This window comes from Coenobita brevimanus, chromosome 59 (assembly GCF_032717465.1).
Source record: "Coenobita brevimanus isolate Jiangsu-jjx chromosome 59, ASM3271746v2, whole genome shotgun sequence".
In the NCBI taxonomy this organism is placed as follows: Eukaryota; Metazoa; Arthropoda; class Malacostraca; order Decapoda; family Coenobitidae; genus Coenobita; species Coenobita brevimanus.
In genome coordinates, this window is record NC_137012.1 from 13,753,737 (window position 1) to 13,780,263 (window position 26,527).

The window sequence follows — 26,527 nt, forward strand, 5'->3', positions numbered from 1 at the left end:
CATATACAGGTATTGTGCTTTGTGGTGTGTGTCTGTATTTACATATTTGTGTTCTTCAGAATTTGAGTTAAGCTCTTGTTGTCCCACCTCCAGTTAGAGTGTATTAAAAAAAATTATCCAGCTTTTCTTTGAATGCATTGATATTCTTTGCACAGATCCCCAGTGTGTTGTTATGGTGAATGGAGAGAGACTGGAATTGGTTAGAGAGTTCAAATACCTGGCTACAATGATAAAAGAGAGAGGAAAATTAGCAAAAGAGGTGGAAAGTAGAGAGTGGCACAAGGAACGAAAGTAGGTGATGCTATGAAGGCCTTGATAAGAAACAGAGGCTTGAGTGTTGCAGCAGGGTAGGGCTTACATGAAGGGATGTTACTGCCAACTTTAACATACGGGTGTGAGACTATGACGTGCCATGAAAATCCATAAAGGCTGCATAAAACTTCTTTCCTTTCTCTAGAAACTTTTTCACTAAAGACCTAAGAATGAATATCTGATCTACACAACCTAATCTCTTTCTAAAACCTCCCTGTTCTTCAACTAATTTTTCTGTTATTTCCCTGTCAATAAGTATCCTACCATTTACTGTACTTTTCCTGTTACGCTTAGAAATCAGATACCCCAATGATTACAACACACTTCTTTTTCCCCTTTCCCTTGTACTGGGGAATTATTATACCTGACTTCCAATTATCTGGGATTCTACCTTCCTCTTAGGCCAGTATGCACATCTTCCATATCAATTCTACTACTATCTCTCCCCCATGTTTCAGCATTTCACCACACACTCATCAGTTCCTGGGACTTACCCAGTTTTAACTTTCTTCATTGCTTCCACAACTTCCATCCTACTGATTTCTTCTCTTTTCACTTCCCTCCTTCTCCCAGTTATTCCCGAGCCACTTATACTCACATTGCTTTCATTCTCTGTGTTCAGCAATTCCTTTAAGTGTTCATTTCATCTGCTCACTTTTTCTCCCTGCTTCACTAGCAGTCTACATTTTTATCTTTCACTCCACTATTAACTTCACCCTCCCTAACTCTTGTTACGTCTTTCCAGAACATTTTCTTACATTCCCTCCACTGTACCCTCAAATTCCTTCCAAATTCCTCATCCACTCTCTTCTTACTCTCTCATTTTAATCTTTTCATCTCTCTCTTCCCCTATAGCCCTACATATAATTCTTTCTTCCATCTCTCAACATCCTCCATGCATCTGCATTCCATCCACTCATTAATTCCTTTCTTCTTTTTGCCACAGCCTGTCTCACCTCTTCATTCCACCATACTGTTCCTTGCATCCCCTTTCATCTTCTCTTCACCCCAAACACCACCTCACTTTCTGCACAGATTTCTTTGAATATCTTGCACAAACCCTCCATGTCCCCCACCCTTTCCAGGTCATATTTACCCAACCACTCCTCCACCTCTTGCAACCTTTCCACACTCCTTGTATGAACTGCTTCCTTCTGTCCTTCTCTTTTTCTATTCCTTCATTTCATTTGAACCTTGACTTTCATCACCAAGTGGTGGTCAGAAAGTCCACTCCCTCAACCTCTGCATGCTCTTGCATCCATTACACACCTTCTCAATCTATCATCCACACACACGTAATCATTGCCTTCCATTCATTCAGTTCACCACCCACTCTTCTCATCATTCATCATGTATATCTGTGAATCATTTTGTGTCCAAAGTGGGTATTGGCTATAACCAACACCCTCCCTGCACAAATGTCTACCAGAGCACTGCCATTCTCGTCCACTTCTGCAAGCACACCCCACTCACCAACTACATCCACCTTCACATTCCCTTTTCTTCCATTCATATCTCCAATCAAAAACACTCACTCTCTCATTCCTTTCAAACTTTTCCATGCACACTTCCATGTTTGTCCAGAACTCATCTTTCACTCTACTTGTACGATCTTGTGTTGGTGCAAACACACACACAGTTGCCCACATTTGTAGTCCAGCTATCAGTCATACCCACACAATCCTTGAGCCAACTGATCCATACTCTCTTTGATTCAACTTCTGTCTCTTGCACACAGCAATACACACTCCTATTTTTGCCCTCTCATTCTCACCCACTCCTGCACTTATTCCCCATCCATACCTCCTTTCACTCACAGTGTCACCTCTCCAGTTAGTCTCAGTTATTCCTCATATGCACATCCACTTTTGCACCCACAAGCACCTGGACAAGCTCTCTCTCTTTCACCTCAGCATTCGCACCCCCCCTTACATTCCACGTCGCATTCAGTACCATGTCCTTTGTTCAGTCCTTAGTCGTCACCTGTTGGTCAGTCCTGGTCCGAGGCTTCTTGTTCGTATTTTTAGTTAGTTGCTTTCCGGGGAGGGGCACTAACCCTCCGCCAACCCATTTGCTTTCACATAGGGAACGCTTGTTGGTTGGTTATAAGGTTACCACCCAATCTTGTCAATGATTTCCTGGTTTACAGGAAATCTTTGGCTTCCAACTCAGTGTATAGCTACCCTAAAACAGAGTACTGCCACACAAAGTGGGTGGGTGCTAGGTGCTTCCACCTACCACACAGAAAATGGGGCTGTTCAACCAGACTGCCAAGGGAACAACTACCACCACATGCAGTCAACTATGCAGTTGACACTATTTAAAACTTCACGTCATCCAGTTTTGATTACTCATTATATAAATTAAATTGTCAAAACATTACCAAATATATTTGTGTAGTTTATCGTTCCCTCAATGCTTCTTTGGAACCCAGTATATTTGACTCCATATCCACTCAGTTGAGTAACCTTGACCTTGCCCTTGGCACCGAAATTACCATTTTGGGTGATTGTAACATACACAATGTTGAATAGTTATTGCATTCTGCCCGGACTGACGACGCTGGTCTAGAGTGCGAGCTGTTTGCGGAATTGTTTAATCTCACCCAGTTGGTAAATCAACCAACCAGAATACCTGATAATCCTGACCATAATGCCCATCTCTTGGATTTATTCTTGACAAATAATCCAGATCAATACAGGATAGAGATACTGTCACCACTTGGATCCTCTGACCACAATCTCATCAAAGCCTCATTAGTTAACCCTCCCACACCTCCCTGTTCTGAACCTGTCAGGGTGACCCAATGGCACTTTGACAGGGCAGACTGGGATGGATTTAGAAATTATCTTCCTGATGTTCCATGGCAGTCTTTCTTCTCTAGTGATCCCAGTTCTACCCAGTCCCACATTTGCGACTTAATACTAGCTGGTATGGATTTATTCATACCAAGTCAGCAGTTCACTAAAAGATCGAACTCTCCAAAATGGTTTGATGGCAATTGTGCGAGAGCAACAGCCCAATAGTCATTAGCATAACTCTTACTTAAAATCAAAAACATCTGAATCACTCTCCCAATTTAAAATAGCTAGAAATCATGCAAAAGCTGTATTAAATCTATCTAAATCAAACTTTCTTCAAAAGCAAGCATCAAAATTACTTAACAACCCTAATGACAATAGAATATTCTGGTCAACTCTTAATTCTTTCAGCAATAACTTTAACAAGTCATCTTCCATTCCCCCACTAAAGTCTTCAGATGGCAACATTATAAATGACCCACGTGGGAAAGCAGATATCTTTGCCAGTACCTTTGCCTGAAACTCTACCATAGATGATACCAGCCAGAATGCCCCAGTACTGGAACTTGATTCTCCCGAAATTGCCCCACTTAAAATACAAACAAGGTACTTAAAATCCATTCTAGACAATTTACCTACCAACAAAGCTCCAGGCCCAGATGGAATTCCGCCAATTGTTTTGAAAAAGTGTTCCCCTGAACTTGCCTCTGTCCTAGCTAAATTATTCAGACTATGCATACGTACTTCTTTATTCCCAAATTCATGGAAAGAAGGCAATATCTACCCAGTTCCGAAGAAAGGAAGTTCGTCTGACCCCTCCAATTAGAGACCAATAGCTGTCACATCTTCTCTTGGTAAGGTATTTGAAACTTTAATTATTAAGCACATTGTTAAACATCTTGAATCCAACAACTTAATTAGTGATAGACAATATGGTTTTTGCCACGAAAGATTCACAATTGACATACTCAAACTCATAACTCATACCATCCATCAATCACTTGATCTTTTTGGAGAAACTCATGCAGTAGCTCTTGATATCTCTAAAGCTTTTGACAGAGTATGGCACCGTTCCCTGCTGCCCAAACTCCCTTGCTATGGACTAACTTCTTTTGTTCCTTTGATTTCATCATATCTTAGTGACAGGAAAATAAGAGTGCAAGTAGATGATGTATATTCCAATTTCCACTCAGTTAACGCCGGCGTGCCGCAGGGATCAGATCTGGCCCCAACCCTATTTCTGGTTCATATTAATGATCTCTTATCTGTCACTCACAATCTCATTAACTACTCAACACCACATAGTTCGTTCACACTCAGATATCCATTTACAAAGTCTAATATCTCTACCTCTCAACTCAGTACAGCCATCTCCATAAATCAAAATCTATCTACAATCAGTGAATGGGGACAAAACAACCTTGTCTCTTTTAATGCTAGTAAAACTAAATATACTGTATACAGTTACTAATAGACAGATATTGCCAGATTCGTACAGTACCTTCAGTGCTACCAATATTCCCATCTCCAAAAGTACTGTATTGAAATTCTTGGTGTCTCACTTAACAATGCCTTCAGCTGGACCTCTCAAGTCAGATCACTTGCTAAAACCACCTCAAAGAAACTTGGATTATTGTACAGACTCCATAACTTCTTCGCCAATGAGCAGTTAGGTATAATTTATAAGAGTCATGTTCGCTCTCAGCTTGAATATTGCTCACCCTTGTGGAATGGTTGTGGAGAGGTTGCATTAAGACAACTAGACAAAATTCAGAATAAAGCTGTTAGAATCATTAACAACCCTGCCATTACATATAAACTACCTCCCCTGCAAGTAAGAAGGAATGTTGCCTCCCTTGCATTATTTTGCAGATATTTTTTTGGCAAATGCTCAGACGAAGTTGCGTCCATGGTGCCACCTCTCCATGCCTTCCCTCGTGCTACACGGACATCTGGTAGCTCTCTTGACTGTCACTCTGCCATATTGCAGAACTTTTGCCTATCAGAATTCTTTCATTCCCCGAACTGTATCTCTCTGGAACTCTCTTCCCCAGAGTTGTTTTCCTCCAAATTTCAACCCACAACTGTTCAAGTCTAACTGTTACAGATATTTTATGAACGGAGGACACCAGGAATCTGGTGTATGGATTATTATTTTTTACTAATTTGTTTTTCCTTCCTCCGTTCTGTTATTCTATCTATCTATCTATCTATAGCCCGACGCCCTAATCCCGCAAAGGGTGGCTGCAGACAAAACGCCTCCAAGTCGCTCTGTCACCCACCATTTGACTACCCTCCCTCCAACTCACCCCCCCCTCCCTCATATACCTCTCAACTCCATCCCTCCACCTCATCCTCGGTTTACCTCTCCCTCTCCCTCCCTCCACCTCACCTACATACACCCTCTTAGTCAGTCTTTCATTCTCCATTCTCTTCACATGTCCAAACCACCTCAGTGTATTTCTCCTAATCTTCTCAACCACATCCACATCCACCCCACAGCGTTCCTTCACTTCTTCATTCGTCAACCTGTCCCTCCACGTCACTCCACATGCTCCTCTCAAGTAACTCATTTCCACTGCTCTCACTCTTGACTTGTTCCCCTCTTGCAAGGTCCATGCCTCGCTTCCATACGTCAAGGTAGGGATCACAATACTGTCATGCAGTGACCTCTTAACTTCCATACACACCTCCCTGTTTCTCATCACTGCTTTCAGTGTACCAACAACCTTCCTTCCCTGCTGTACCCTTTCACGCACTTCATCCCCCAAAGTTCCATCCTTACTCATCACACTACCCAAGTACTTGAATGCACTCACATTCTCCATATCCTCACCATCCAACCTCACTGCACACTCTGTGACTTCATTCCTCTCAAACACCATAACTTTACTTTTGTTTACATTAACTTTCAGATTCCTCCTCCTACACACTGTCCCAAATTCATTCACCAAACCTTGCAATTCCCATTCATCTTCACTCAACAGTACTGTATCATCAGCAAACAGCAACACCGGAAGCTTCCAAATCTCACCCTCATTCATTAGAGCCATCCCCACATCCACTGCCCTACCCTGCACCTCCTTTACAACCCCATCCATGTATATATTAAACAGCCATGGAGACATCACACAACCCTGTTTCAGTCCCACATTGAGATCAAAGAACTCACTCAGCTCACCATCCACTCACACCGTAACCCTAGCTCCCTCGTACATACTCTTCATAGCCCTCAACAATTTCCCCTCCACTCCATATATTCTTAATACCTTCCACATACCTTGCCTATCTATTCTGTCATAAGCTTTCTCCAAGTCCATGAAGGCAGCATACACTTTCCTTCCCCTCTCTAGATACTTCTCCACTAAACATCTTAGAACAAATATCTGATCTACACACCCTTTTCCCTTCCTAAATCCCCCTTGTTCTTCTCCAACTAGCTCCTCTGTCATATGCCTAACCCTATCAATGAGTATTCTACCATATATTTTACCAGTCACACTAAGTAGGCAAATACCCCTATGGTTACCACATACTTCTCTCTCTCCTTTTCCTTTGTATAAAGGAACAATTATACCTGATTTCCAGTCCTCTGGAACCCTTCCCTCTTCCCAAGACAATCTACACAACTTCCATATCCACTCCACAACAATCTCACCCCCATACCTAATCATTTCACCACACACTCCATCAATTCTTGGGGCCTTTCCCAACTTAATATTCTTCATCGCTTCCACTACTTCCGCCCTACTGATCTCTTCCTCCCTCCTCTCATCTCTTCTTCTCTCAGCCATTCCCCAACCGCTTATACTCGCACTGCTCTCACTCTCCACATTCAACAAATCCTCAAAGTGCTCCTTCCATCTTCTCAGTTTCTCTCTCTTCTCCACCAACAATCTATTATTCCTATCTTTCACTCCCCTACTATTTCCCCTTTCACACTGCCTTACTTTCTTTACTTCCTTCCAAAACAATTTCTTACTCTCCCTCCATTTCACACTCAGATTCCTCCCAAACTCCTCATCCACTTTCTTTTTACTCTCCTTCACCAGTCTCTTAACCTCCCTTCTCCTGCTCATATATACCTCTCTCTTCTCTCTCTCATCTTCTCCCCTACCTCTACTCGCTAACCATTCACTATATGCCTTCTTCTTTTGTTCCACAGCTCGTTTCACCTCATCATTCCACCATGCTGTCCCTTGCACATCCTTGCATCTCCTCCTCACTCCACAAACCGCCTCACACGCTGCGCCTATCTCTTCCGTGAATATCTTACATACGTCTTCCACCCCTTCCATCTGCTCTAGCTCATACCTTCCCAGTCTTTCTTCCACTATGCTCTTATACTCTGTCATTTTCTCACTATCTTGCAATTTCTCCACTCTTCTCGCAGGAGTTGCTTCCTCCTGTCTTTCCCTTTGTCTCCTCAACCACTTTCTTTGCAGCTCTACCTTGGCCATCACTAAGTGATGGTCCAAGACTCCATTCCCCCACCCTCTCCACACTCTTGCATCCAACACTTGTCTTCTCATTCGCTCATCCACACACACGTAGTCTATCATTGCCTTTCGTTCAACAAGTTCACCATCCATCCTCCTCATTACTCTCCATGTATACCGGTGGATCATCTTATGCCGAAAGTAGGTGTTGGCTATTGCCAACCTCTTACAAGCACAGATGTCCACCAAAGCACTTCCATTCCCATCTATGTCAGCTGGCACACCCCACTGACCAACCATTCCATCCACTTGTACATTCCCAACTTTGCCATTCATGTCTCCGATCAACAGCACTCTCTCGCTCCTCTCAGACTTGTCCATACACGCTTCTACACTTGCCCAAAACTCATCTTTCACTCTTGCCACACGATCCTCTGTCGGGGCATACACACATACAATCGCCCACGCTTGTATACCTACTTTCATCCTCACCCATACAATCCTTGCACCCACTGTTCCATACTCTCTTATATTCTCCTTCCACTTCTTGCTTATCATCAGAATACTCCCTCTCTTGCCCTCTCATTTTCATTGACTCCCGCACATATACCTAAACCATATTCCCATTGTCTCACTCTTTCACCTTTCTATTTAGTTTCAGTCAATCCACATATATCTACTTTTGCATCCTCAAGCAACTGAACAATCTCTCTCTCTTTCACTTCATCATTCACTCCTCTCACATTCCACGTTCCCACCCTAAGAATGTCCTTCGTCCGTTCCTTAGTCGTCAACGTATGGTCCGTCCGGGTCCGAGGCGCTTTGTTCGCTTTTTTAGTTAGTTCGTTTTACGGGGTGGGGCACTAACCCACCACCAACCCTTTTAGTCGCCTCGTACGACAAGCAGGGATACTGGGGGAGTATTCTTGAAATTCCCCTACCCCCAGGGTTATTTATTAAAAAAAAAAAAAAAAAAAAAAAAAAATAGACGATTATACTAATTAACCCTTTAACCGCGGGCATTGTTTTGCCCCGACTGGCCTCTCCCGCGGGGGTTCCAGCCAAAATGTAAACAAACTTTAAACCTTTATAACTCTGCACAGAATAAATCTAGAGCGAAAAATAAGGTACCATTAGAAAGTACTAACCTTCGGCTTTGCAATGATGTAGGTTTCATGATTTCGTTGACTGTCACTGGATGGGCAGTGCCATTAGAAGTGAGCGATCTAAAATCACTATTTTTCGCTCACACACCATTACCAAATGCCAACCTCATTCTGATAATAATACTATAAACATATATGAACACTGCATATATGATAAACACCCACTCTGTGTTCACTGAGGCAGGTAAAAGGCACTGTAATTGCCCGCACTTCACTGCCACATCAGCGGTGTTGTAATCACTATTTTTCGCTCACACACCATTACCAAATGCCAACCTCATTCTGATAATAATACTATAAACATATATGAACACTGCACATACGATAAACACCCACTCTGTGTTCTCTGAGGCAGGTAAAAGGCACTGTAATTGCCCGCACTTCACTGCCACATCAGCAGTGTTGTAATCACTATTTTTCGCTCACACACCATTACCAAATGCCAACTTCATTCTGATAATAATACTATAAACATATATGAACACTGCACATACGATAAACACCCACTCTGTGTTCACTGAGGCAGGTAAAAGGCACTGTAATTGCCCGCACTTCACTGCCACATCAGCAGTGTTGTCACTCACACAGCTGGACAGATACTGATGCGTGTTTGGTCAGGGGTGGGGTGGGGGGCCCAGGGGGTGGGAGGTGGGGGCCCGGGGGGTGGGAGGAGGGAGGTGGGGGTCAGCTGGAGTGAAAGAACTTAATAGCTACTCTCCCTTGAAACAATTGGCGCATGGAAAAAACGCGCGGTATTCAAAATATTCACAAACATTCGAGAATGACACCGGCGGTTTGGTCCAGTTTTTGCAATGTCATTCTGGGATGACACCCGCGGTTAAAGGGTTAATGAACAGTATCGAGCCCTGAAGAACAATTTCTTGAGAGTTACTGATGTAACATGCGGTTGAACAAGAGGACAACCAAGACATAAAGTATCTTGGTGGTGGGATGAGGGTGTAGAAGCTGCAGTTAAGGAGAAAAGAAGGCTTTTCCGAGAATGGAAGAAGGGTGGTAGCAAAGAGGAATATTTGGCTGCCAAGTGTAGGGCTAGAAGAGAGGTATACAGGGCAAAGTCTGAGTCACAGAGACTATTACTTGATAACCTAAATCATGGGGAAAGGAAAAATATGATATTTAGGGTAGCAAATCAGATGAAGAGGGATAATCGGGATATTATAGGTGAGCAGTGTGTGAAGAATGATGAAGGAAGGGTAGTGGTGAACAGTGAGGATATTAAAGATGCATGGAGAGAGCATTATAACCGGTTGTTGAATGAGGAGTTTGACTGGGACAGGGAAGGTTTGGAGCCAGCAGATCCAGTGTCTGGCCCTTGGCCTTTGATTGATACTGCTATTGTGAGTGAGGCAATAGGCAGGATGAGGGTGGGGAAGGCAGCAGGTGTGTCTGGATTGACTGCCGAAATGTTGAAGGCCTCAGGCGATATTGGGGTGAGGTTAGTCACTGACCTGATAAATAGGATTATTTATGAGTGTGTTGTCCCAGATGATTAGCTGAAGAGTGTAATTGTAAATGTGTATAAAGGGAAGGGTGATGCCCTGGAAAGAGGAAATTATTGAGGTATAAAGCGTTTAGATCAGATAATGAAGGTAATGGAGAGAGTTTTAGAAGGTATGATTAGAGAAAGAGTGACTATTGATGAGATGCAGTTTGGGTTTATGCCAGGTAGGGGGACCACTGATGCTATATTCATTGTTCGTCAGCTTCAGGAAAAATATATTGGTAGGAGAAAGGATCTTTATTTTGTTTTTGTTGATTTGGAAAAGGCCTTTGACAGAGTCCCTAGAGAGGTGGTGAAGTGGGCAATGAGAAAGCTTGGCTTGGAGGAGTGGCTGGTTAGGGTGGTTATGGCTATGTATGTGGGTGCTCACACCCAGGTAAGAGTGAATGGAGATTTGAGTAATGAGTTTTCCGTGAATGTTGGTGTGCATCAGGGGTCAGTTTTGAGTCCCATGTTGTTTATCATGGTACTTGAAGCCCTTTCACGTGACTTTAGAAACGGACTCCCGTGGGAGTTGTTGTATGCTGATGATTTGGTGTTGATTGCAGAGAACGAAAGGGAGGCAGAGGAAAGGTTTAGGAAGTGGAGAGATGGTGTGGGGCACAAGGGTTTAAGGGTAAATGCATATAATACAAAAGTGATGATATCTATGGTTGGTGGCGGTACTGTCAAAGACGAGGGAGAGTGGCCATGTGCAGTTTGCCACAAGGGCGTGGGAAGTAATTCCATCTTGTGCAGTGTGTGTGATAAATGAGTGCATAAGAGATGTAGTGGTATCAGAGATAGGCTGCGAGATAATGCTGATTTTATGTGTACGGCGTGTCGGGGTGAGAAGGTGGAGATTGTCAGACGTGAAAGGATTGAACTTGCTGGTGAATCTCTTGAGTGTGTGGAGGAGTTAGTTATTTGGGAGACATGTTGTGTGCTGGAGGTGGGGTTGGAGCTAGCTCTGTGGCTAGGGTGAGAAGTGGTTGGAAGAAGTTCAGGGAGCTCTTGCCTCTCATGACATTGAGAGGACTCTCCCTACGTGCTAAGGGGTCTTTGTATGCAGCATGTGTTAGGAGTGCAATGCTGTATGGTAGTGAGACCTGGGCAGTACTGGAGGAAGATATTCTTCAGCTCAGACGTACAGAAATGACAATGATTAGGTGGATGTGCAGTGTGTCCCTGCGTCCAAGGTCTGGAAGGGCTGGGTTTATGATGGAAGAGTTGAGAGGTAGGATGGGATTGGAGTGTATTGGTGTTTTGATGAGGAGAGGTAGATTGAGATGGTTTGGACATGTGGAGAGGATGGGGGATGATAATTGGGTGAGGAAGGTGAGAAGTGTTAATATTGGGGGTGGGGTTATGAGGGGTAGATCAAGAAAGACATGGGACGAGGTCATTAAGTGTGACCTCAGGGTTAAGGGACTGAACAGGGAGGCTGCAATGGATCGTGCAGCGTGGATAGTTGCCATTAGGTGACCAAGGCCGACACATGCAAGCATGTTGGAGCCTTTAAAAAACAAAAACAAAAACGATACTATATAATTTCATCACAGGGAAGGAGAAAATATACATAAATAAGTATATAACCTATGGGGAAGCATCAGCAAGAGGACAAGGCAAAAAACTACATTAAAAGAGAGGTGATAAAGATGTAAGGAAATTCAGTTTCTTAAAAAGGGCAATTGATCAGTGGAGTGCACTACTAAATGAAATAGTGTGTGCCAAAACTACTGTATTCATAAATTTACGAGTATGTTTGATAAAAATGGTTTAATTCACGGAACAGTACAAGCTTGATATGTAAAGAAACAATTAGGTAGGAATACACACACACACACACACACACACACACACACATACAGGACAGATCAGGCGTGCGTCACTGCACTCTCCTCAGCTGCATCAAAGTCCTAAGTGTGTCTAAAAATTAGTCAAGCTCGGTGCTAATATAAATTATACATGATTGTAGATCAAGTAAAAGTGGAAAAGTGCAGTCCAAAGAAACTATATCAAATAATCAGAGCCCTAAGGAACTTGCGTCGTTAGCAGGCAGACTGATAGGCGCCATGTCGGATATCATAACAGATGAGCGCCGGGTAAATTCCGACACTGACATAATGGAGGTATTAAACTGTAAGTAGAAAGTATGTTTCTGTAAAATGGCATACTTTTAAGAAGTGCATCTAGATAAGAGGAAGGGAAACAGTAAAAAAGAAAATCATGACTACACAGACCTGGTGGAACTGGTTACATTTAATAAATTAGCAGAGAAAGTGAGTAAACTTGAGGAAAGTCTCAAACTGGAATTGGATGAAATAAGGAAGGAACTGTACCAACAAAGGAAAAAAAATGAGGAACTGATAAAGGAATTAAATAGAAAAGATGGAACATAGGCGAGTCACAGGCTGAGGTAGACATTCTGAGGACGAAATTGAACGAAATGGGAAATACAGTAATCACCCATGACAGAGTTTTGAAGGAGTACAATAATGATAAAGACAATTAGACGAGCAAGTAATCTGATAGAGCAAAGTAGACACTGATGAGAAGATAACTCAATCAATCAATCAATCATTTCCTGTGGCACCCTCGGGGATGCATAGGGCCTCGATGAACTCACACCACCACATCCTATCTTGTGCTAACTCCTCAAGATCTCCCCAACACTCATCTCCAGCTTCCCGTCTCATTGTCCTCACCCACGTCTCTTTTGGCCTTCCTCTACCTCTCCTACCAAGTGCCACCCACCCTGGTGTACCTCGTACTATTCCCTGTCTCCTATACACATGTCCTAGCCACTTCCATCATGAGAATCTAACATATTCATCAATCAGCTGCACTCCCGTTATTTCTCTAATTCTACTATTTGGTATCCTTTCCCACCACTTAACTCCTAATATTCTTCTAAGTGCTTTATTTTCAAACACCAAGAATTTATTTTCCATAGTCACTGTGCTGTACCAAGACTCGTGTCCATAAATTAAGATACTCCTAACCATTACTTTATAAAGTTTGATTTTTGTATGCACAGAGAAATTGTTATTATTCCAAATATTTTTAAGCATTCCCATTGCCTGATTAGCCTTCTTTAACCTTTCCTCGAATTCAAAGTTCAAAGAACCATCCTTGGCTAAATAAGTACCTAAATATTTAAACCTGTCAACTTGCTTTACAATCGTACCTCCAATTACACATTCCTGCGCATTTTCCATATTCATATTGATTATTTCAGCTTTTCCACAATTAATAACCAAACCCACCCTGCGACCTTCACTCACCAAACAGTCCAACACTCTCTGCATCTCTTCTGGCCCATCACAAATCAAAACTATATCATCTGCATAATCTAAATCCAAAAGTTTCCTGTTCTCTCCCCAAAGTATACCTGCACCGGTTTCTGTTCCAACGCGTTTCATAATGTAATCAATGACCAATATAAATAGTAAAGGCGATAGAACACCACCTTGAATTACTCCGGACTTGACTTCAAACGAATCACTCAGACAACCATCAACCATCACTTTACAAAATGTGTCCTCATGCATGTTCATAATGACCCTCACAAACTCCTCTGGTATTCCATAATGTCTCATGATCTTCCCCATAGTCTCTCTCGAAACACTATCAAAAGCCTTTTCAAAATCAACAAAACAAAGACTTAACAGTACTCTCATTTCATTAACTTGCTGCATCAAATGCCTAACTATAAAGATCTGATCATTGCAACCACGTCCCTTTCTAAAACCAGCCTGTTCATCCCTCAGAATACCCTCAACCACCGGCTCCAACCTATTTAACAACACTTTACTGAAAACTTTCAAAGCTATCGGTGACAAAGAGATTCCCCTCCAATTACCACATTCACTCAGGTCTCCCTTCTTCGGAACTTTAACAATTACACCATTCTTCCAAACTGATGGTAGTAACCCCGTCACCCATATCTTATTGAATAACTTGGTCAAGATCATTATTAATCTATCCCCCTCCACTTTAAACATTTCCAGAAATAAACCATCCTTCCCTGGTGCCTTATTATTCTTTAACTGTTTTACTGCTTTCTCCACTTCTGCAAGCCTCAACTCTCCTGTTTCTATATTTAAATCTTCCTGAGCAGACGGTATATCCTCTTCTGGTGGTATTGGTCTATTAAGAACTGTCTCAAAATGCTCTTTCCATCTATTTTTAATATCTCCATCTTTGGTCAATAAATTTCCTTCCCTGTCTCTAACTGGTATTTCCTTGCATTTACCTGCATTACCACTCAGTTCTCTAATCGATTCATATGCTATTCTTTGACTCTGTCCATCATTTTTGTTTATTAAGATTTCAGTCTCTGCAACCTTTTCATCCACACATCTTCTTTTATCTCTCCTAGCTAACCTTCTTACTTCTGAATTCAAACTCCAGTACGCAGCTCTTGCTAATTCAATCTCTCGTTCATCAACGCATTGCATCTCACTCCTCAATTTAGCCTCACCTCTCTTTTTTATCATATCCCACGTTTCCTCTGATATCCATTTCTTTCTCCTGAAGCTATGTCTCCTTCCAATCGTACATTCAGCAGTCTCATGCAAAACTTTGTTTACATCCTCCCACATCTCATCTACACTTCTCTCCCCCTCTTCCAACGTTTCCAACACCAAAAACCTATTTCTGCATTCTAATCTGAATTCCTCCTTTTCTTCTCCTTCCCTTCTAAGCTTAACAATATCGTATCTACCAACACCAGATTTTTCCTTCTTCTGATTTTTAAGTTTAAACCTTATTTTTGCAATGCTGAGTTGATGGTCACTACCAATATCCGCTCCCCGTTTAACATGAACATCTAGCAGAGAACTTCTATGCCTCCTACTGATAGCGATGTGATCAATCTGATTTTTATATTTTCCACACGGGGACACCCAAGTTGTCTTGTGTATATTGCAATGCTGAAAGAGTGTGCCCCCGATGACTAAGTCATTTGCTAGACAGAAGCTTCCAAACCTCACTCCGTTTTCACTCATCCTACTACCAACTCCCATCTTACCCATACATGCCTCAAATCCCTCATTTGAACAGCCCATTACAGCATTAAAGTCTCCAACGCAGATCAAAACATCATGTCTAGGTACCCTTCCTACTCCTTCTTGCAACTTTTCATAAAATGTGTCTTTCCTTTCATCGAGTGCATCATTAGTAGGTGCATAACACACAAACAGACTGATGTTGCCATGATTTGATTTAAACCGTGCATATAACAATCGCTCATCTATAGGATCCCACTCACATAAAGCCTTATTTGCCTTACAACCCAGCAACAATCCTACTCCCTGATAATGCATTCCGTCCTGTCGACCAGATATCAATAAACGTATACCATCCTCCAAATCCAACTTATCGACTCCAGTTAATCTAGTTTCTGTCAGAGCACAAATATCAAGTCCGTAATTTTGAAAAACCTTCACAAACTCATCGATTTTACCATCATGATTTAGCGTTCTCACATTCCAGTTACCAATTTTAATTGTATTTTTTGCATTGACAAAGGAATTAGATTGTAATTGAGGCAACCGTGAGATTCTTAGCACCCCCTGCCCATTTAAGGGCTGCACGGGACTGGGGGCCATTATTGTTCTTTCAGAGTCCATCAAGGTTTCTTTGGCTAACTTCCTGAACACCTCGCCATTGTGTTGCAGTCGCAGTAGGCAGCTAACTTGCCTGATTGCCCACACCCGAAAGACCCAGCTATGCTGTAGCCAGTCACGTGCCGGCATGCTTCCCAGCCATTTCACTCTCAAGGAGTTCCTCTGCCTGAGAAAGCAACCACCCCCCTGCTCCCGAGGGCAAATGAAATGATGAGAAATTACATAGAGGAAGTACAAAATACATGGGCAGAAGTAGCCAAAACAAGTCAAGATCTAAAACACAAGGCTGAAGCAAAAGACATGACAAGAGAAGTGAAAAAAAATCATAAGGAAGAACCCAAGGCTGATAAAGGAAACAGCTGGGATGAACAAATCTATAGCATCACTGGCAAAGGTGAAGAAGAAGTAAGAAATAGAATCACCAGAGATAACAAGGAGATGGTAAATATAATGAACATATTGAAAGTAGTATCAGAGGAAATCTGTGAGAAAGATGTAGAGGAATTTAAGAGATTAGGGAAATATGAGAGAAACAAGTCAAGGCCTCTGAAAGTAATCTTCCAAAGAGTGAACACTGTAGATGTGGTATTAAAAAATGCCAGCAAACTTAAGGAATCAGAGGAGTACTAAGAAGTGTGGATAAATAGGTGTCTAACTTAAGAGGAATGGGGATTAGTAAAGAAAAAGAGGGAAGAAGCAAAAAGAAAGAATGATACAAAATCAGATGAAAAGAGGAGTACATTTTTTTAGAAAGCAGTAAGACTGCAATTAAAAAAATGGCATATTAGCAGCAGGGACGAAAAGCAAGACTCAACCAATGTCAAATATGTGAACAATATGGCTAAGTTGATGTACTCAGATGTAGTTGGAATGGTATCCAAATTTTTAGAGATAAGAGACTATCATAGAAAATGAGCCCCATTTTATTTGTCTGACCCAAAGGATATCAAACGTCTTTTTAAATTTGGATGAGTATATACAGTATTTGGTGGAGACAAATTTAAGAAAAGGAGGAGGAATCATGATACTAAAAGAGAAAAGACTCCAAGTAAACAAGATAGAAATAAACATACCCTCACAAATAGAATAAATTGCAGTAAAGATTAGTACATCAGAAGGGACAAAAATTGTGGCAGATTTATATATGCCACCCATGACTAACACATGGGATAGAGGTGAATATGAAGAACAGGCAGATAAGACAATTCAGAGTTTAAGAACCCTACTATACAGAACGGAAGAAAAATCTGAAAGAATTATAATAACGGGAGATTTTAACACAAATATAAACTGGAATACTCTAGATGTAAAAAGCCATGAAAGTTGTTGGGATCAAAAGCTTTTGGATCTTATACAGGAATTTTTTCTAACACAACATGTAAAGGAGAACACCAGAAAAAGAGGACCAGAAGACCCCTTATTTTTAGATTTTATATTTACTAGGCAAGAAAATGAAATTGACAGCATAGTCTGTCACCCCCCATTCGGCAAAAGTGACCAGGCAGTATTAGATTACAATTTCAGGATAGCATATGATAAAGTTAAAGGTAATGGAAATTACATAAAGGGGCTAAACTACAAAAAGGGTAACTATCATGATCTAAAAAAGTACTTCATCGATTTCGATTGGGGAAAGGAGCTAAGAGGACAAGATACAAATGTTATGTACAAAAAATTCTGTGAATTTTACAAAACAGAAGTCCATAATTTTGTCCCATTTCACAAAGAAGCAGAAATAAGGGTAAAGAACTAGTTTGATACTGATTGTAAAAATGCAGATGAGAAAAGAGATTTGCTATGGATCAGATACAGACAAAATAAAAGTGAGAGATCATACAACAACTACAAGCAGGCAAGAAATGATTATATAAGGATAAGGAGAGAAGCTCAAAGGCAGTTTGAGGAGGACATTATAAATAGAAGTACTGATCACCTAAAGTGTTTTTACAGCTACATATGAAGCAGAGCAAAAGTTAAAGATAAAATACAATCCAGGGCTGTAACCAGGACTTGAAAATAGACGAGGTGAACACAGCCCTACTAGGGGGGTCCGGGGGCATGCTCCCCCGGATATTTTTTTTTATCCCTAGCACCAGATGATGTAATTGCAGGTGAATTTGAACAGATTTGAATTAAGTAACTCAGGAAATTTAAAAAAATGTTGCTACAGTTGTATGTTTGTATTAATGCCATCTTTAGGGGTTGAGTGCACTGCATTCAGTTATATAAATGTGTTCTGCAGTACGGCATTTTCATACATGCTAGAAAAGATTATTAGCATCATCTTAAACAGTAATGAAGCAAGTGTTGGTTGCTGCACTGTAGTGACTACAGAAGCTCAATTTAATTTTACTCTGACGATATTGAAGACTAGTTGGTCTGTCTCATTACCCTTAATATAACTGAAATGTTTCTGCAAGCAACCATTATGTAATTAGTGGTAATCATGAAGCACTACGGGTTGAGGACAACAGGGATCAGTTTAAAGTTATGAACGCGATCAGAACAAGTCCCTGGACTTTGATGAAGGGGTGGATTGAGCACGCTGCTAAAGGAGGGGAGGGGGAGAGGAGATACCAGACGAGGCGGCTGCCTCGTCTGCCTCAAGATGGTTACGGGCATGCACTCCATCATGGATGAGGGGAAAATCTGTATCAATGAAGAAGATAGTTGTGAAGTACTAAACATAAAATTTCCAATCAGCCTTTACTAAAGAAAGTAGATTTGTGAGAGGTGAAAACAAACAAGCATGCCCACACATATTAACAAATATACTGTACATGTAACAAAACAAGAGGTCCTGGAAGAGATGAGGAAATTGGACAAGGGAAAAAGCCAATGTCCCTGATGAGATTTCATGTTGGGTATTACAGGAATGTGCAAAAGAGCTAAGCAGTCCGTTACATGTACAGTAATCCCTCCAAGATCCAACTTAATGGAGCCAAAGGCATGTCCAGGACTTGATTTTGTCCAGGACTTGGGAAAAATTCCCCTGGAGAGGAACTTATAGACCCCAACCCAACCTATCTTTGAAAGTCACCTAAATAACTCCCTACTGGACATGCACATCACCCATTTAAGACCCTATGCACACAAATAAGGGACAGAAACCATGGAATAAATGAAAAGGAACCAGAGAATGAGAAATTAGAAGTGAGTATGGAAATTATTTAGCTGTGTACACGATACTTACAACGCATCCGTGGCCGTCACGAAGATTAACTCGCCTCCTCCATGGCCCTGACGGTGGTGAAAATGCTCTTGAAGCACGTACAGTAATCCAGTGTTGTGTTGCACTTAATCCTTTTGCACTGTGAGTTATAATTGTTTAACACTGAACATTCTGTTCGTACTTGCGCCATGCCAGTTGCAACACTCCAGTGTTGCACTCTGCACTTAATCCTTTGCACTCTGAATTCTACTTTCTTCATGCTGCACAACACTGTCAATTCCCATGTGGTCTAGTGGCAAGGTATTGCAGTTTATTTACTGTTTATTCACAAAAATGAGCACGTGGGCAGCCATGGCAATGAGCGTGCAGTCACAACGGTAGGTAGGCAGGAACTTAGGAGGATGCTGGGGCGCTCAAGCAGACTTCGGAGGAACTTCGTGCCAAAATACAGCTGTTCGACACCGTACAGTAAATTTAAAGTAAGGATGAACACATATTAGCCCCCCCCCCCTCCCCCCTGGCCAAGGACCCGAGCCCAAAATGTCCGGGACTTGGGCGTCCGGGTCTTAAAGGGATCACTATAATATTCAGAGAATCCTTGAGACAAGGAAAGTTACCTGGTATTTGGAAGAAAGCAAACATTGTGCCCCTTTTCTATCTATCTATAGCCCGACGCCCTAATCCCGCAAAGGGTGGCCGCAGACAAAACGCCTCCAAGTCACTCTGTCACCCACCATTTGACTCCCCTCCCCCCAACTCACCCCCCCCCCCCCTCATATACCTCTCAACTCCATCCCTCCACCTCATCCTCGGTCTACCCCTCCCTCTCCCTCCCTCCACCTCACCTACATACACCCTCATAGTCAGTCTTTCATTCTCCATTCTCTCCACATGTCCAAACCACCTCAGTGTATTTCTCCTAATCTTTTCAACCACATCCACATCTACCCCACAACGTTCCTTCACTTCTTCATTCGTCAACCTGTCCCTCCACGTCACTCCACATGCTCCTCTCAAGTAACTCATTTCCACTGCTCTCACTCTTGACTTGTTCCCCTCTTGCAAGGTCCACGCCTCGCTTCCATACGTCAGGGTAGGGATCACAATACCATCATGCAGTGACTTCTTAACTTCCATACTCACCTCCCTATTTCTCATCACTGCTTTCAGTGTACCAACAACCTTTCTTCCCTGCTGTACCCTTTCACGTACTTCATCCCCCAAAGTTCCATCCTTACTCATCACACTACCCAAGTACTTGAATGCACTCACATTCTCCATATCCTCACCATCCAACCTCTGCACACTCTGTGACTTCATTCAAGAAAGGAAATAGACAAAATCCACTTAACTGCTGACCAGTATTACTGACCAGTGTCGTAAGCAAGATGTTAGAAAAACTGATACGAAGAATTTGGGTGAATCACCTGGAAAAACACAATATGACAATTTGGTTTTAGAAAGGGGAAATCATGTGTTACTAACCTATTAAGTTAATATGATGGTAGTTGCAGATATAATACAGAAAAGAAATTGCAGGGTAGACAGCATATATTTGGATTTCAAGAAGGCGTCTGACAGAGTACCACACAAAAGACTTTTATGGAAACTGTACCATCAAGGAGGAATCCAAGGTAATCTGTACTGCCAGATGCAAGATATTCTTAGTAAAAGGGAAATGAGAACAGTGCTATGGGGAAATTACTTATCATAGAGAGAAATGACAAGTGGAGTTCCACAGGGCTCACCAATTATGTTTTTAGTATTCATTATATAAATGACATAGCAACATTGGAAATGGAAGCTACCTAAATATGTTTGCTAATGATGCAAAAATACAAAGGGAACTTACAAACACAGACTCTTGCATCGAGCTACAAGAGGAATAAGCTTCATGAATGGAGCAGTAGATGGCAAATGGAATTCAGTGTGGAGAAATGTCTTTAATAAAATTTGGTAAAAACAAGAAAAGACCAGACTGGGACTATAAGTTAGGAAGTTCAACCCTACACACATCAGAAAGGGAAAAAGATTTAGGGGTGATTATCACCAAATGACCACATAAATGAAAAAGTAAGGAACATGTACACACTGCCTGCCAGTATGAGAATAGCATTCACATATATAAATGAAGACATGCTGAGAAAGGTACTGTAATAGCATCATTCATCAGAACAACTCTGGAGTATGCATCAGTAGTCAGGAATCCACATCTTAGAAAACACATATAAAAGATTGAAAAGGTAGAAAGGGCTGGTACGAGATGGTCACCAAGTTTAAAGGATGTAAGTTATGATGAAAGACTTGAAAAATTAAACCTACCAACATTACAGGAGAGAAGGAAAAGAGGAGACATGATTATGTTATGTAAATTCATCACAGGAAAAGAGAACATAGATGTAAATGAGTATATAACCTGTGGGGAATCAACATTAGGAGGACATTGCAGAAAGCTGTACAAAAAGAGAGGTAATAAAGACTTAAGGAAATTCAGTTTCCAAATAGAGCAGTTGATCAGTGGAATCACCACTGAATGAAATAGTGTATGCCAAAACAATTCGTAAATTTAAAGACATGTAAATGATAAAAATGGTTCAAAACAAGGGACAGTACGAGCTTGGCTCTTCCTGTAAATATACAATTAAGTAAGAACACACACGCACGTGCACACACACACACACACACACACACACACACACACACACACACAAAGACATCATCAGAGGCAGAGCTCCATACATATCGTGGAAAAATAAGGCATAATTGACGGCGAAAAGGAAAGATACGTATTGTGAATATGCGAATTGAGTGCATGAGTGGTGGTCCTGTCTGATTCAAGTGAAAATGAGCCGGAAGTGTCAGTCAAATAATAGTAAAACACGGTGACGTTTTTAAACTTCGTACGATTGCACCATGGCAGAGGGAAGCAGTTCATTGTTTACATCCAGTGATGGTGTGTTCACGGTGTTCTCCCATGATGACCAAAGCAATGGAAGTAACAAACTGAACCAAACAAGAGTAACAAATGTGGAGAAAATGGCTGAGAAGAATGACCAAGAATTAAAACAGGTATGGACAACAATTAGCGAATTACAAGAAGCCTCAGAACAGGAGAGAGAGAGAGATAGCAGAGCTGAGAAGTAGGTTAGAGAACGTCTGCTCACGCAGTGTTAACCAGGAGAGAAAGGTGTCTGAAACAGTCGCAATGGAAATAAAACAGCTTATATGAGAAAATAAGAGGCTAGAGGAGGGAAGGAACAAGATGAAATGTAAGCTTGACAGTTATGAATCTAAAACCAAGATGCACGAGGAACATATCAAGGAAATCCAAGAACTCCATAAGGGGTGGAAAAACTCAATAGGAAGATAAAATAAGTCTTAACTCGTTAACTGCGCATGGCGGTTTTTTGGAGGTGTCTGTGGTGCGCAGACATAGGAGTAAAAATCAAAATTTCCCAAAGGCCAAATTTTGTCTTAGGAATTGAGAGAACACATGCCAAAGTATACTGTGACAAAATATTAGCTCAGTATTTATCTTGGTAAAGCCATGGATGAACATCCAAGTGTCTGATTCTCTATTGGAATGTATGGTTTTCGTTTTCTTTTTCTATTTCGGTTTCGGTTTTGAAGGCTCAAACATGCTTGCATGGGTCGGCCTTGGTCACCATGGGACTATATTCGAAATTAACCTGCACAGCCAGGGCTGTATTGAGCAGTCACTCTCAGAACAGCCCAGGCTGTACAGAGCAGTTAATGGGTTAAGGAGATTTTAGAACGGCAGAAAAAGGAAAACCAGGAAAAGGTGAAGGAATTGGTGAAAGTATTAAAAAGTAAAGAATCACTTGTCAGAGATGCAGCAGACAAGATAATGCATGATTATCTCGGGTTTGAAAGAAAAACCGATCTCAGTGAGGTCTGAAAGATAAAGGGAAGAACTGAGAAGGGCGAAAGAAATAGTGTCAGTAGTTATGGGAGGAAAGGATGAAGCCCAAGAGAAGATCGAAGAAGTGTTTAGGCTAGGAAAATATGTAGAGGGAGCGGTAAGGCCACTAAAAATAAAATTTCAGTCTCAGGTCACAGTAAATGAAATAATCAACAAGACCTGGAAATTAGCAGATAAGGGAGGATTAAAAAATATCTGGATAAGGAGGGATGCAAATGAGCAAGAGAGAGCTAAAATATAGAAATTTGTTAAGGAAGCGAAGGAAAAAAAATGACCAGAAAACGGAGGAAGAGAAGATAAAGTTCTTTTGGAGAGTTATGGATCAGAAATTGAGGAAGTGGTACCGAAAGAGAGAGGGAAAAAGAAGGACAGAATAATGAACAGTACAAAATGATTGAAAGTGGCATATGCTAATGTAGATGGTCTAATCTCAGCAAGGCTAGAAATAGACTATTTCTTGAGAGTAAATAAGCCAGACATTTTGTGCATTGTAAAGACCAAGCTAAGAGAGAATATTGAATCCAAATGGGTAATGGGAAATACCAACTATGGAGAAGGGATAGAAAAGAAAAAACTGGAGGAGGAGTGATGATAGCAGTGTAAAACAGCCCAAATGTGGATAATGTGGAACTGGGAGAGGGTGTAGCTGAAGTGATAAACATGGTTATAGAAAACAGAGGGAAAGGCAAGGGAGACATCGTAGTAGCTTATGTCCCCCCAAGACAAGGGCGTGGAGTGAGGAGGAATATCAGATGTCGTCGGACATGGTTAGATACCTACAGAAAGTGATTGAGAAGAGTAGCAACATAAAACTGATGGGGGACTTCAGTTGTAAAGAGGGAAATTGGGAAGAGTGGGACTCAAGAAGTAGTGAAGATTTGTGGGACAGTATACTATTAAATGTAGCAATGGATAATGTAATGACCCAGTGGGTCCAAGAAGAGACAAGATTTAGGGGGGATGGCACACCGGCAAGTCTAGATTTAATTATAACTAAAGAACCTGATGCAATTAAATCTCTGAAATATCTGTGTCCTATAGGAAAGTGATCATGTAGTGACACAGTTCCAAATTATAAAGGGAAATGGGGTGACGAGATATAAGCTATAAAGGCATGGAAAATATGACTTTGGGAAAGCAAACTTTGCAGGATTGAAAAAAAAATTTGAAGAAGCTGATTGGCAAGAATTCAGGGAAACAAGAGAGATACAGAAGAAGTGGGATATCTTTCTAGACTTCAGTAATACAGATGTGGAATATATGCCAAAAGTTAGTGGGAAAGAGAACTGGAGAAATGACTGGTTCAACAAAAGGTGTATGATGAAAGGGAAAAATCATGGAACAAATGGAGAAAGAGAATTAATGGTATAAAAGAACTAGATACGAATATAGAAGAATACGTAGAGAGGAAGAAACTTTGAAAAAGGTATAGTTAAAAAATGTGAGGACGAACATAAATTGTTTTACAGGTTTGTTAATAGCAAATTGAAACAAAAGGAAGGAATCAATAAACTGAAAGTAGAAGGAAATGTCTATAAAGATGCGATTATGCAAGCTGTAATAATGAACAAATGCTTCCAATCAGTCTTCATTAGAGAAAGTGATTTTGTGGAGGAGAAGGGAGTGACTAGAAATGTAGTGTTACAAGATGTAAAGGTTGAAGTGCAAGAAGTATACAGATTACTGGAAACACAAGATGTGAAGAAGGCCCCACCTCCAGACAGGATCTCTAATTGGATATTAAACAAATGCAGAGAACAATTTTTTTTTTTCTTTTTTAAATAACAGAACAGAGGAAGGAAAAAAATGAGTAAAAAAAAAAATAAATAATCCATACACCAGATTACTGGTGTCCTCCATTCATAAAATATCTGTAACAGTTGGACTTGAACTGCTGTAGGTTGAAGTTTGGAGGGAAACAACTCTGAGGAAGCAAGTTCCAGAGAGATGCAGTTCGGGGAATGAAAGAATTCTGATAGGCAGAAGTTCTGCAATATGGCTGAGTGACATTCCATTCATGAGCTCTACTAGATGCCCGTGTAGCACGAGGGAAGGCATGGAGAGGTGACACAATGGATGCAACTTTGTCTGAGCATATGCCATGAAAGTATCTGTAAAATAATGCAAGGGAGGGAACATTCCTTCTTATTTGTAGGGGAGGGAGTTTATTTATAATAGCAGGGTTATTAATAATTCCAGCAACTTTGCTCTGAATTTTGTCTAGTTGTTTTGATGCAGCCTCTCCACATCCACTCCACAAGGGTGAGCAATATTGAAGCTGAGAGCTCACATGACTCTTATAAATTATAGCTAACTGCTCGTCAGTGAAGAAGTTACGGTCTCTGTACAATAATCCAAGTTTCTTTGAGGCAGTTTTAGCAAGTGATCTGACATAAGAGGTCCAGCTGAGGACATTGTTAAGTGAAACACCGAGAATTTCAATACTTTTGGAGATGGGAATATTAGTAGTACTGAAGGTAATATATGAATCTGGCAGTATCTATCTGTTAGTAAATTGTATAGCTATATTTTGTTTTACTAGCATTAAATGAGACAAGGTAGTTTTGTCCCCATTCACTGATTGTAGGTAGGTCTTGATTTATGGAGATGGCTGTACTGAGTTCAGAAGTAGAGATATTAGACTTTGTAAATGGATGTCTGAATATGAATGAACTAAGAAGTGTTGAGTCATCTGCATATGAATGGATGTGATTGTGGGTGACAGATAGAAGATCATTAATATGAACTAGGAACAGGGTTGGCGCCAGAATGTATCCCTCTTGCACTCTGGTATTAATTGAGTGGAAAGTGGAATATACATCATCTACTTTTGTCTTCTTAGTATAATAGGAAAAGTGTATGGTAGGATACTTATTGACAGAGTTAGAGAAAGAACAGAGGAATTAGTTTGAGAAGGACAGGGAGGCTTTAGGAAGGGAAGAGGTTGTGTAGATCAGATATTCATTCTTAGATCTTTAGTGGAAAAGTTTCTAGAGAAGGGAAAGAAATTGTATGAGGCTTTCATGGATTTGGAGAAAGCATATGACGGGGTGGATAGACAAGGATTGTGGAAAGTATTAAGAATATATGGAGTAGATGGGAAGTTGTTGAATGCTGTGAAGAGTGTATGATGGTGCTATGGCTGCAGTCCGTGTGGATGGTGAACTGAGTGAATTTTTCTCTTTGAAGGTTGGGTTGAAACAGGGATGTGTCATGTCTCCATGGTTGTTCAATCTGTACATGGATGGGGTAATAAAAGAGGTACAAGGTAGGGTAGTGGATGTTGGAGTGGCCCTTGTGAGAGAGGATAGTGTTTGGAAACTCCCTGCACTGTTGTTTGCAGATGATAATGTGTTGTTGAGTGAAGACGAAGGGGAGCTGCAAGGATTGGTGGATGAGTTTGGGAGAGTGTGTAAGAAACGGAATCTAAAGGTGAATGTAGGGAAGAGTAAAGTGATGGTCTTTGAGAGAGGTGAAGTCAGTGAATGTACAGCGAGGTTGGATGGTGAGGAATTGGAAAATGTGAGTACGTTTAAGTACTTGGGTAGTGTGATGAGTAA

At 41.2% G+C, this 26,527-nt stretch overlaps 1 protein-coding gene across 1 annotated transcript in view; it reads left to right on the forward strand.

Moving 5' to 3' along the window:
* Positions 1–26,527, forward strand: part of Nup133 (nuclear pore complex protein Nup133) — a 600,491-nt gene that overhangs the window by 44,183 nt on the left and 529,781 nt on the right. The window lies entirely within an intron of this gene.